An 8836-nucleotide genomic window follows, 5' to 3' on the forward strand; every position below is an offset into this window, starting at 1 on the left:
CAAAATGAGCTGGAGATGGAAATGGCAAACTATTCTGGTATCTTTGCCAAGAAGACCCCAAAAGAGATCATGGAGAGTTGGATCCAACTGGAAAAAAAAATGACTAAACAACAAAAAAAACTCAGAGTCCTTGAAAGACTATTGCCTGGTCAACATTACTTTCTAACACTATCCTTACAAAAGGCTAGTACAGGCACTGCACAACCTGAATTCATATTTTTCCCTTAAAAAAAAGACACAACATGATAGTTTTATTTTTAATTAGCAAGGATGTATTTGAATTGTTCTGCAGCTCCCATAATAAAAGACTTTACCTGGCTTCATTTCTTTAAGCCTAATTTTGATGAATCCCATGTAATCTTTGATGCACATTTTGTGAATTTCTCTTTTGAAGACAATTTCTTATAGATGATGGCTCATTACTATGTCAACTCCAATGACTAGAGTGGCATCTGTTCCTTTACCCTTAGGATCTTTAGCAAAATCATTTCTGATGATGAGTGAGTAATCAATAGTACCTTCTGTCTAACTAACTATCTTCTCCTCTACCTTCAGATTCAGTCCATTTGAAAAGTTAGTTAGTAAGTTGGAAGATTGTCTTCAGACAGACCTATCCATAGCTGAGTAGTTCCAAAAATGGAATCTAAATTTTGTCTATTAGTTATATCCGAGTTGAATAAAGTGAGGGATATCCACAGGCATGACAGCAATATGAAATGGATTTTTCTAAATTTCATTTCATCGTCCACAGGTTGAGATAGACTTAACACTGGAAGAAATTATTCAAACTGAATTAAATAAATTATGTAAAGCAAACAAACAAAAATGATATTTAGAAGAGATAAAGTAAAAGGCACAAAATTTGATGCTGAATGAAGTTTAAATTTTTTTTTCATTTTCCAAATCAAAAATTTAATTCTGTGTGAAAGAAATGTCATGGATAGCAACTGAGTCTATGATTTCATTAATTTAGGGAACTCTGAAGTAGGCAAACTCACTTTACAAAGACACATAAGCACTGAGAAGTTAAGTAACATGCCCAGGGTGACTTCACCAGCACATGTCAGAGTCAGGACTTGAACTCAGGTCTTCTTGATTTTTCTCTTCACTGTGCCACTGTACTGTGCACTACAGCTTCTTGGAGCCACAGATGAGAGCTGGGTGACAGGTGGATACCAAAGATAGATGAGAAGCCCTGAGAAGGGCTTGGTAAGCCTTCTGTCTAGAAATGCTGGTTCTCCCTGAACACCCCATACACCCTCTACACCCTGGTAAAACTCTCTCAGAGAAAGGCTAAAGTAGGTTGAAGGTAACTAACAGGCCTCAAACCTGTAGATGGGGTAGGGGTATGTCTACCCCAAGCATGTGAAGGCTTCCTCCTGGGCAGAATGGGGAGTTGAGAACAATTTGTTCCAATGGCCACGAAGGCAGCAGAAGCAGGTGCTGTGGGCACTTAGCATTTGGTCAGACATCAAAGATACAAGGTCATCCTTTACATCCTGGGTCATCACCAATCAGCTTGATTTTAATTTTGCCACTGGCCTTCAATGCTGGAAGAGAGAGTGAGGGTGACCATGCTATCCTGTCTCACTTAAATCCCATGCACAGGAAAGTGGAGACACGACCCTGTGATGTTACTGGTCCTCTTTGAGAACAAAGGATGAATAACAGCAACAGCATTCACTATTCCTTTCAGGAAATGTGATATGATTGATTGTACATGAGACCAGGAAGTCAGAATGAAAGATTTTTCTAGAAGACAGAACCAGGCAAAGTAATCCTGACCTTTTTTTGTTTTTAGTAAGAGCATTTACTTTCATCAGATTTCAGACACATGTCCAATATTTGAAAATAATTTGGATTCACAAGCAGCTCAGTGGCCTCCAATGGAAGAAAGATTTGAAGTAGCTACAGGCCTCTAAATTGAGCGAATAATGACTCTGGAAAATGGAATTGTCAACTACTGCATCAGTCAGTTTGGCTTTCCTACTTTGCATGGGATCATCAGTAAGCAAATTGTAGAGTTCAGTGGCTAGTGAATTGTGTGAACTTACAAATTTACAGTAGCTTCAATTAGCTGTGGAAGCTTTCTGTCACTTATGAAGCAAATATTCACCCTAGTTCAACCTTTGCATTGTTGTGCAAGAGTTAAAATGAGAAATTATCTTCTCCAAGAAATATATATGTATATATGTATATATATATATGTATATATATATATATATATTTCCCAATATACTGTAAGCTCCTTGTTTTACTTTTGTCTTTTCCCTCAATGCTTCGCAAAATATTTAGCAGTGCGATGAATAAATTAATATATGAATAAGCATTTATTAAGCACTTACTATATTCAAGGCACTATACTGAGCACTGGGGATGAAAATTTAAAAGCAAGGCAGTCTCCTGTCTCAAAAGCTTATACTCTAATAGAAGAGACAACAGTCAATGAGTCAGTCAACAATAATATGTTAAGTGCCTACTATACACCAGGAATTGGGCTAAGAGTCGAGTATAAAAAGAAAACAAAAAACACAGCCCCTGACCTCAAGAAGCTCATATTCTAACAGGGTATAAAACATGCAAACAGCTATGTATATATAACATATGTACACTTTAAATAGAAGGTCATCACAGAGGAAGGGGAAATGGAGGGACTGGGAAAGGCCTTTTGCAGAAGGTAGGATTTATGCTTAGTCTTGAATCCAGAAAGCAAAGAGGAGGGAAAATATTAAATGTTATGTACAAGGAAAAGAGAAGGAAGGAAGACAAATTCATTTTAAAAGTATGAACATTTTTAATGTCTATCTTTCAAAATTAATAAATTAGGTCTGGATTATTCCAATTTGAAAAGAATATTCACTTTAGGAAACATTCAACCCAGAGATTTTTTTTTAATAGCTCCCTACACACATTTAAAGTAGGATTTATTTATTTATATTTATACACAATTTCCAGAAACATTTCTATTTTATAAATCAAAATTCTCTTGTATTTGCTTTCCTCATATTTACCTGGGGACATATTCTCATTCTCTTATAAGACTTTCAAAATCACATTTCTATGCTGTAATGTATTTCCCACAATCAGATGAATAATCTATGTTCAGATTGACTGCCCATATAAAATGGCAGTATCCAGTGAGAAAGCAAAATATTTGGTCACAAACCAAACCTTCCAAACCAGTACAGTATGCCTGACCTACCTGTGAGTCCTAGATGGACCTGATCTGTCAGTAAGTGGCACAAACTAATACTTCCACTTACATAGCATGAAGAGGGAGGAAAACAGGTATTTCTGTTATTCATCTGGTAATGAACGAACCTGCACAGCTTTTTTCCACTTACAACCTAAGGCATTTCATAATCCAGGAAGTATCTTAACTTTCTTCTTTGATAAAACTAGACCCAAAGGAAATTATCTGCCTTCTCATTTAATTTACAGCATCTTTATATAGCCTCACTTTTACTGCTTTGCATGCATTTTAACTGTGCCCTCTAACCACTGAGCATGTGTCTAGACAGTGTGCCTGGTATGCCAGAACATTTTGTGCCATTCGTTCCTACTGGTCCTCACCTTCCCCCGTGGAAAGTAATTGTGGTAAGGTGTGCCAGAAAACCAGGCACATCCTCTAATCATGACTGATCATAAAAAGTAGTGAGTCCAATGCAACTGAAGAGGGCTTACCTTCTTAAATACCATCAGTCAATTTCCCTTACACTAATGTTTTGTTGTGCAATGAAAGTATCACTATATGGGAAACCAGAAGCCAGAGTTCCAGCTCTTGCTTTGCCATTAGTTAGTTTCCAGCTCAACTTTTTCATCTAGATAATTGGGGGAGGGGATGTGGACCAACTGACCCCTGAAATTCCTTCTGGCTCTAATATTCTTTGATTATTCAGATCAACCAATCAACGACATGGATATAATAAATTGTATGTAATTGATTGTCCATAAATGTACACAAAAAAGCCAAACTGAACGTACAATAGCTGCCTTGGTAACTGAATAGAGGCTAAGTCATGAACTCTCTAGTTCAGTAGAAAAGGATACAATAAGGAGAGTGAAGGTAGGAAACCTGAATCATTAATCTGAATGCTTCTGGACTAGAATAAATTAAAAGTTTCGATTTCTAAGGATCAGAGGATCATAGATTTAAAACTAAAACAGACCACAGAGTGACATCCAGTGACAACCCCTACTTATACAGATGAGGAAACAGAGGCATAAAGAAGTTAAGCAACTTGTTGTGGCTAGCACAACTAGTAAGTATATAGTCTTGGATTAGAAGCCAAATGTTTCTGCCTCTGAATTCCATACAATTCTTAGAATTTCATTCCCCAAAATGTCTGGGGCTGAAACATATTATCTGAACTAGGTTTCCATGAATGAGACTTTAGGACGGCAATATCCACTAAACTTTAAGTTACTTGAAAATGGAGATAGTTTCCCTCTCTCTCTCTCTTTCTCTGTGTGTGTGTGTGTGTGTGTGTGTATACATATATATATATATATATATATATATATATATATACACACATCTATCTATCTATATATATATGTAGATAGATAGATGTATATGTGTATATATATATATATATATATATATACATATATATACACATATACATCTGTATCCAGCACCTAGCACAGTATCTGCCTCTAATAGGTACATAATAAAGGGCTGTTGACTAATTGAATAATTCAGTAAGAATCTCAATTGGCAGGAAGTGTGATATAAGACCACAGATCTAAAAACATAGTTTTCATTAGAAAGTGGACAGAAGTGAAGCAAACAGATACTGGGAATGAAGCTATGGAATTGTGGCAAGAAAAATATTGATTATTCTATAGAACAGTATGGTGCCATGAAGTCCTTATACCTAAGACTCCTCATTGGACTATTATTCTCCACAGTTGAGCTGAGATGTTTCAGCCATTTATCAAGTTGCTGGGAGAGGTTCCTAGAAAACAACCAAGAGGCAGGCAGCACTGCACCCTAATTATTTGCTTCTGGGCCTGTGAGCTCTGAAGAAAGACTTTGTGTCTTCCACCACCACCATCCACAACTAGGCTAGAAACTCAGAGGGATGAAAGGGGAATTAAATTACAACTTCCATAGAGACATAGGTGATTATACCTTTTTGCATGCAGGTTTAGAGGATGTCTTATTATCCTATTCCCTTCTTTGTTACATTGTTTCATATCTTAATTAAATTATTTTGGCACTGGTTTTATGTGTTTCTGGCATGGTCTAGCAAGATAGCGAGGATGTACTGAATGGGGGCTTGGACCAAGAATTGAATTGGTGATTACTTCAAAACCACCACATTGAAACAGGGAGTAAATGAGGTGTGCTGTATAACCAAAAACATATAAGGTCTGTCACTGTGTTATTTAGAAATAGACCAACGTGGTAAGCTGTACCTTAAGCATGATTTTCTTTTGCATTTTACAAAGCAAGCCTGCTCTGATTTATAAGCTGGAAAACAACAACAACAACAACAACAGCAACACATTTACATAATGCTTTAAAGTTAGCAAGGTACTTTCTTCAAAATTACAAATAACTGGAAGAAAAGAAAAAAAAAAATAATAAACTGACAAAATTCATAATCCCATGAAGTACAAGGTAGTAATTCGATTATCTTCATTTTACAGATGAGGAAACTGAGGATTACAGAAGTTTTTGTGGAATTTGTACCCATGCCTTTTACTCTATCATTTTCCTCATTATAATATTCCACAACTCAAAGATACATAGAAGATATCCATTCTTCAGATGTTCCACCACATTTAATTCCAAACTCATCATTAGTGGATTTTCATGTATGTTTTCAAGCTTCGCTTCCAAAGCTTGATGGATGTCTTCCATGGAGTACGTTCTGAGTTGAAGAATGAGCTGGACCTCAATGGGAAATTTGTTTTCTAGACAATTTTTTGGACCTAGAGAAACATCAACAAAGAATTGAATTCATAACCCAAAAGCAAACTATGCCTTCCAGATTGTTTTGCACATTAATAATTGTAATGCCTGAAATTAAAAATGGAGATGAGGCCTATGAACATAAATTCAATTAACATGTATTGAACACTCCTATGTTCCAAATACTTACTATGTGTTGTGGGAGATGTAATAAATTTTAGCACAAGGACAAGCACAGTAGCATGGGACCACAGAGCTGAGAACATAACTTGAGAGAGGTCAGGAAAAGTTTCAGTAGAGAGAAACATTTAAAATGACCATAACATGACCGATAGAACTGAGAAAATAAAAAAGAAAAATTAAGGGTTGGGAGGGATGGATATTCCCAGTCAGTCAAACAATGAGCAAAAGAATATAGGTAACAAAGTAAAAAAGTGTATGAGGAAGACCTAGTAATCCAGGTTGGGTGAGTTCATGGTGCAATAAGAAATAAATTAAAAAGATATGTGAAAGGAAGGTTGGGTCCAAAGGATGTAGGGATTTAAACTGCACACCAAGGAATTTGGGCTGTATTCTGTAGATAGTAGGGAGCCATGTAAGATTTTAGAGTAGGGGAACAGCATAATCAAAAGAACTATTAAAAATCACTATTGATTTTTCCTTTTAAGTAAAGCTAACAAAATATTGCAACTCAGTTTTGAAAAAGTACTCATTTATGCAAAGAATTATTTTAGGTTAAATACAGTAAAATCCTATTTCTATGATGTACAGTTTCAGTGAATAACATAAAAGTGATGGGAAAAAATGTTTGAATGATGCTTAAGCCTTTTTTATGTTATTTAGAATTGAATTTTGGTATATCCTAAGGGGAAGAAGAGAGATACTGTATTTTATCTCCCATCATTATCTTCCACCAGATTGGAGCATTCTTTTCAGTAACAGTCTTAAAGTGAATAGCAAACTTCATATTTTTTTAGGGAAAAGGTATTTTTCTCTGAAATGATTCTGGACCTAAACTATTAAAGGTTTTATAGTGATGGATTTGGATATCTTTTAAAAATAACTAGGAAACTCATTCAGCATTAAAAGTAGATTTCATTCCATGGTAACCTTGGTTTCCTGAGGTTTCAGGTACTGAAACCCATATCACAACATCTCAGGTGTATCAAAAAGGAAGAGAGAGACCCTTCCTTTTAGAAGTCTTTCCCCAGAGATTAATCCTTATTTGCACGTATCATTTACAGCTTTGCCATGTGGCTTCAGATGAAAATGGGACTCAGTAGGGGGTAAAATTAATTGAATCAACTCAAACCCTTTGAAACACACACACACACACACACACACACACACACACACACAAGTGGAAACGATTGAAGTTTATAGTGCTCCAGTTCTTGCATTAATTCGACTTAGGAGAAAGAATTCTGACATCATGGAAACTTAGGACTGGATTCTTCAGCTGAATGAATATTTTACTACAGCTACAATAAAACTGTATAGTTAACATCATTTTTAAAATGCTTCCAATCTTCTCAGCTAATATGTTCTCTACATTTTCTAGCCCACTCAAGCTCCCTACTTATTTTACCCACCCACTCGATTTATGAGTGTTCAAGAAACTAAAATTAGCAATATAACTTTCACCCAACCAGAATTCAATAAATAAGAAACCCAGACTAAGATATAATGCTTTTTTCCTGAAATTTGTATTAAATGCTTATATTTGATTGTGCTAACATTAATTTCTCAATTTTGGTTAAGTTGGTTAAGATATTGATTTCCTTTACCTTAATTTCAGAACTATGTCTCCCAGTTTAATTGTAATCATAAATATAGTCTATATATATATATATATATATATATATAGTTACACAGAGAGATATATTGTACACATATTGTACACATTTTAAGACACTTTACAAATATTATCTCATTTTATTCTCAAAACAATCATAGGAAGTGTTATTATTCCCCTTTTACAGATGACAAAACTGAGGCTGAGGGAGGATAAGTGAATTGTCCAGGGTACCACATTTACTAAGTGTCTGAGACTGGATCTGAATTCAGATCTTTCTGATTTCAAGCCCAACACGTTATCTACTCACTGTACCACCAATCTGCCTCAACTGGTAATTTGTTTCATATTAGAAACTTATTTTTCTATGCAATAGAAACAAGGATGAAAGCAATACAGACCTCTCTCTCTCTCTCCACCATACTTCCTTCCAGTCCCTTCCAGATGAAGGAGTTTCTACCCTAGTTCTTGAACCAAGTCAGCCCCTAAGCAGAGTAAAGAAATTATCCATGTTTTAAGTGGCTCAGCATCATTGGTCCTATTCAAAGTTTGAATTCTGCCTGGCTCACAGAGGGGCTATTATTTTCTTGCTTGTCACCAACCTTTGCCTTGTGCTCTTGTTCCATTAATTTACTCTTCATCTTGCTTCCCCTACAGTGACCTGCCACTCACTATAACTTCTTTTTTTTTCCCCTTCCACTCAGAGAGTAGTGCAAAATGTAGTCCCATGCCACTTTATTAAATTTGAGGATAGGAAGGGTCTATGTTAGAGGGACCACATGGCAATGATTCCACTTTCTAGAGTCCAATACAGGGAGCAACTTACCTGAGGTGCAGACGTAGAGAGTGACAGAGGGAGGAAGCTCGCTATCTTGTTGCTTCCTATTTTTATTAAATAGTCCTATTTACTAGTTGTTCAGATGAATTATTTTTACATTGCTAAGAGATGAAAATGGCTAATAATGCCCTCTGAACTTGTGTCCCCTGGGGCAGAGCCCTCGTCACCCTACTATACTTCTTGACTTCCATCCTGTAACTCTAATAGCTTAGCCAGGACCTTCTTGATGATAACTACCTATCTTTATGGACCTCTAACTATTAATATGGAATCAAAATAT

This window comes from Phascolarctos cinereus, unplaced genomic scaffold (assembly GCF_003287225.1).
Source record: "Phascolarctos cinereus isolate Bilbo 61053 unplaced genomic scaffold, phaCin_HiC Scaffold_4;HRSCAF=312, whole genome shotgun sequence".
NCBI classification, from domain to species: Eukaryota; Metazoa; Chordata; class Mammalia; order Diprotodontia; family Phascolarctidae; genus Phascolarctos; species Phascolarctos cinereus.